We start from the raw sequence: 5,287 nt of genomic DNA on the forward strand, positions 1-5,287 counted from the left end.
ATTGAAGTGAAATTTAAATAGATGAAAAAGAGGCATTTCAAAAAATTCAACACCCATTCATTTTTAAATAAAATAAAATAAGACTCAGCACATTAGGAATAAAAAAAATAATGTCCTTTATCTGATAAAAGTTACATATTAAAATTCTGTAGCAAACACCATACTTGACAACAAAATGTTGAAAGTTTTCCCCCAAAAAACAAGGATGCCAGCTATCATCACTGCTACAACATTGTATTTGAGATCTTAGATCAATGAGGAAATAAAACAAAATGAAGTAAAAGAATAAGGATTGATGTACTTACGTACTCATATACAAAAATCCAAAAGAATCCACAGATAGTTAAGAAATGAATTTAGTAAAATCATTGGATAAAATGTAAACAACATCAACTGTATTTCTAAATAAGCAGTTGTAATAGAAATAAAATACTAGAAATAAATCTACCAAAAGATGTGTAAGACATTTAGGTGAAAAACTGCAAGGCTATACTGAGAGAAGTTTTACAAGGCCTAAATAAATGAAGCAATATACGATGTTCATGTGTAGGAAGGCAATATTGTAAAGATGTTGATTCCACCTAAACAGATCTGCAGAGTCAATGCAATCCTGATAAAAGTCTAGCAGAGGCGTGTGTTTGTATTTCTCCCAATGGAATCATTTCTATATATTTCCTTGTATAGAAATGTAAAGGATGAAAAAGAGCCAAGACAATCTTGAAGAAGAATAAAGCGAGAGAACTTACTCTACTTGATCAGATAGGTATCAGGACTTAATAAAAAGCTGCAGTAATTGCAAAAAAAAAAAAAGAAAAATGGAGAACATTCTGACCTACCTGAGAAACAAGGTAGGTAGTTCTGAAGGTCTAGGTGAGGGTAGTGATCATGAATTTTATGTAGCTTCTGTTGGAGGTGGGAAACCTAATTTTCCCTTGATAAATATTCCCATATGGAGGAACTAACAGTCCTGGCTTCTCTCCATCCCCTCAATTCACTGCTTTCCAAGGAGAAGTGGCTTACTTGACCAGTGAGTGTGAGAGAAGTTGCTGAGCCTGCAGCAGGCTGACTGTTCTCTCCTTTGGTGCCAGCCAACCCATAGGAAGCACAGCTTGACAGAACCAGACACCCTTAGCAAGCAGGCTCAACTGAGGGTGTAGGTTGGAACTCAATACTGCAAAGCAGCTATGTCCTATGAGTATGTGAAGTGCTGGTAATCAGGTGTGTCCAGGAAATTAAGAAAGAACTGGTATGATTCAAAACTATGCTTCAGTTTTATTCAGAATAGAAACAGGAGAAAAGGGAGCACCTAGGTGGCTCAGTGGGCTAAGCGTCTGCCTTCAGCTCAGTTCCTGATTTCAGGGTCATGGGTTCAAGTCCCACTTTGGACTCCTTGCTTGGCGGGGAGCCTGCTTCTCCTTCTGCCTGCCATGCCCCTTGCTTGAGTTCTCCCCTCGCCATCTCTCTGTCTGACAAATAAATAAAGAAAATCTTAAAAAAAAAAAAAAAAAAAACAGGAGAAGAATGAAAAAAATTAAAAGAAGACTGGCTAAAATACCTGGAAGAAGGGGAAAAAGTGAAGTCTTAGAAGACCAGCTGGACAAAATGATATCAGAAAGACTGCAGGGGCCAATAGTCTAACAGAGGAAAGAAGGCAATATTTTGGAGGACAGACTGGAAAACTGCCTTCATAGGAGCCAGCATTCAGGAAACTACTAGGAAACGTTCTCTTAAAACTTCAGAGAAATTGTCCATTATAAGCACACATGAGTGATGATCCTTTAAATATTATGACATCTATACCAAGAGGCTGCATATAAATTGGGAATATCTGACAGGAAACATTGAAGAATATCAAAATAAAATATTCAAGAAATTATTGGATAACTTTCAGGGTAATGCAGTTACTATAGATAAGAACATAGGTTTTGCCTGCACCCTGGGGAAACATGCTGAAGAAATCCGTGGAATTAGGACTCCAAGGACAGGTATAGCAAGGATGGGACATAATAATGGGACTCAAGAATAATAACAGATTGTGTCCAGGCTTGGGTTAGATAGTGGTCTGATGAGTGGGATCATCTATTCCAGAAGGTAAGGTAGACAAAATGTGTTTGAATAGGATGCCTTTGACAGACCCCAAACTCACTGATTTTGTATCTCTCACTATGGGAGATACCACAAGAAGTAATCTAGATTGTAAAGGAATGTATAAGAAAAAGAATGATCTGATCCATAAAGCATTGAAAAAGAGAAAAGAAGGGACAAAATTCCAACACACAGAGCTAGCCCACCTGTGTTACAGAAGGAAAGGGACCAAATAAACACAGCAAAATGTTATTGGACCTCCAAAAATTTTCTCTTCCACAAAAGCACTGAGAAAACTGGTAAAAATTGTCAGAATCACTTCTGTGGTTAAATTTATTCCGAAGTATTTTATTCTTTTTGATGTTACTATGAATGGAATTATTTCTTGATTTGATTTTCAGATTGTTCATTGCTAGGGTATAGAAATGCATTGATTGTTTTATACTAAGTTTGTATCCTGCAACCCTGCTGAACTTGTTTATCAGCTCTAATAGTTAATAGATTTTTTTGTAGATTTCTTTGAATCCTTAGGATCATGTCGTTCTGCAAATAGAAATAGATTTTCTTCTTCCTTTCAAATCTGAATTCCCTTTATTTTTTTAATTTTTAAAAAATTTTTTTGCCAAATAACTCTGGCTAGAACCTCCATTAGAATATTAAATAGCAGGCTTTTTCGCAACGGGTTTGCCTCCAGAACACAGGTGTCGTGAAAACCACCACTCAACCTAAACCAAAATGGGAAAGGAAAAGACTCACATCAACATCGTCGTCATTGGACACATAGATTCAGGCAAGTCTACCACTACTGGTCATCTGGTCTACAAATGTGGTGGGACCGACAAAAGAACTATCAAAAAATTTGAGAAGGAGGCTGCTGAGATGGGAAAGGGCTCCTTCAAGTATGCCTGGGTCTTGGATAAACTGAAAGCTGAACGTGAACGTGGTATCACCATTGATATCTCTCTGTGGAAATTCGAGACCAACAAGTATTATGTGACCATCATTGATGCCCCAGGACACAGAGACTTTATCAAAAACATGATTACAGGCACATCTCAGGCTGACTGTGCTGTCCTGATCGTTGCTGCTGGTGTCGGTGAATTTGAAGCCGGTATCTCCAAGAATGGGCAGACCCGTGAGCATGCCCTTCTGGCTTACACCCTGGGTGTAAAACAACTAATTGTTGGTGTTAACAAGATGGAGTCCACTGAGCCACCCTATAGCCAGAAGAGATACGAGGAAATCGTTAAGGAAGTCAGCACCTACATTAAGAAAATCGGCTACAACCCCGACACAGTAGCATTTGTGCCAATTTCTGGTTGGAACGGTGACAACATGCTGGAGCCAAGTGCTAACATGCCTTGGTTCAAGGGATGGAAAGTCACCCGTAAAGATGGGAATGCCAGTGGAACCACACTGCTTGAAGCTCTGGATTGCGTTCTGCCACCAACTCGTCCAACTGACAAACCCTTGCGTCTGCCTCTCCAGGACGTCTACAAAATTGGTGGTATTGGTACTGTCCCTATGGGCCGAGTCGAGACTGGTGTTCTTAAACCTGGCATGGTGGTCACCTTTGCTCCGGTCAATGTTACAACTGAAGTAAAGTCTGTTGAAATGCAGCATGAAGCTTTGAGTGAGGCTCTTCCTGGGGACAATGTGGGCTTCAATGTGAAGAACGTATCTGTCAAAGATGTTCGTCGTGGCAATGTGGCTGGTGACAGCAAAAATGACCCACCAATGGAAGCAGCTGGCTTCACGGCTCAGGTAATTATCCTGAACTATCCAGGCCAAATCAGTGCTGGATATGCACACACCTCACATTGCTTGCAAGTTTGCTGAGCTGAAGGAGAAGATAGATCGTCGTTCTGGAAAAAAGCTGGAAGATGGTCCCAAGTTCTTGAAATCTGGTGATGCTGCCATTGTTGATATGGTTCCTGGCAAGCCTATGTGTGTTGAGAGCTTCTCTGACTATCCTCTTCTGGGCCGTTTTGCTGTTCGTGACATGAGACAGACGGTTGCTGTGGGTGTCATCAAAGCAGTGGACAAGAAAGCAGGTGGAGCTGGCAAGGTCACCAAGTCTGCCCAGAAAGCTCAGAAGGCTAAAGGAATATTATCCCCAATACCTGCCACCCCAGTCTTAGTCAGTGGTGGAAGAACGGTCTCAGAACTGTTTGTGTCAATTGGCCATTTAAGTTTAATAGTAAAAGACTGGTTAATGATAACAATGCATCATAAAACCTTCAGAAGGAAAGGAGAATGTTTTGTGGACCATTTGTTTTGTGTGTGTGTGTGGCAGTTTTAAGTTATTAGTTTTTAAAATCAGTACTTTTTAATGGAAACAACTTGACCAAAAATCTGTCACAGAATTTTGAGACCCATTAAAACAAAAGTTTAATGGAAAAAAAAAAAGAATATTAAATAGCAGGGGTGCCTGGGTGGCTCAGTCGGTTAAGCGGCTGCCTTCAGCTCAGGTCATGATCCCGGGGTCCTGGGATTGAGCCCCGCATCAGACTCCCTGCTCGGCGGAGAGCCTGCTTCTCCCTTTCCCTCTGCCTGCCACTCTGCCTACTTGTGCTCTCTATCTCTCTGTCAAATAAATAAATAAATAATATCTTTTAAAAAAAAGAATATTAAATAGCAGTAGCAAAAGCAGATATCCTGTTCTTGTTTCTGATCTTAGGAGGAAAGCTTTTAGTCTTTCACCATTACATATGATGTTAGCTGCGGGTTGTTTAAAGGTTGAGGAAGTTCCCTTCTATTCATAGTTTTTTGAGTGTTTTCATCATGAAAGGGTGTTGGATATTATAAAATACTTTTTCTGTATTGAGATGATCATGTGGTTTTTGTCTTTTACTCTATTAATATGGTATATTACATTAATTGAACTAGTAATTAAAAAAAAACTTCCCATATATAAAAGCCCAAGACCAGATGTCTTCAATGGTGAATTCTTTCAAATGTTTAAAGAAGAATTATCACCAGTTTGTCACAAACTCTTCCCAAAAATAGAACAGGAGGGAACACTTCACAAATTATTCTACAAGGCTAGTATTACCTGATACCAAAAAAATAGACATAGACATCACAAAAAAACTATAGACCAAACCCCTTTTGAATATAGATGCACAAATCCTCAACAAAATACTAGCAGCAGAGTTTAGCAACAGATAAAAATTGTTATGCACAATGACCAAATGGGATT

At 39.3% G+C, this 5,287-nt stretch overlaps 1 pseudogene across 1 annotated transcript; it reads left to right on the top strand.

Annotated features, from left to right (window-relative positions):
• Positions 1–2,757: 2,757 nt before the first annotated feature.
• LOC123836300 (elongation factor 1-alpha 1-like) lies at positions 2,758–4,474 on the top strand (annotated as a pseudogene). Its single transcript, XR_008505363.2, has one exon. The product of XR_008505363.2 is annotated as an elongation factor 1-alpha 1-like (transcript).
• Positions 4,475–5,287: the final 813 nt, after the last annotated feature.

The sequence above is a fragment of the Mirounga angustirostris genome, unplaced genomic scaffold (assembly GCF_029215605.1).
Source record: "Mirounga angustirostris isolate CCGP_5_RB_7025 unplaced genomic scaffold, mMirAng1.0.hap1 SCAF_8, whole genome shotgun sequence".
Lineage (NCBI taxonomy): Eukaryota > Metazoa > Chordata > Mammalia > Carnivora > Phocidae > Mirounga > Mirounga angustirostris.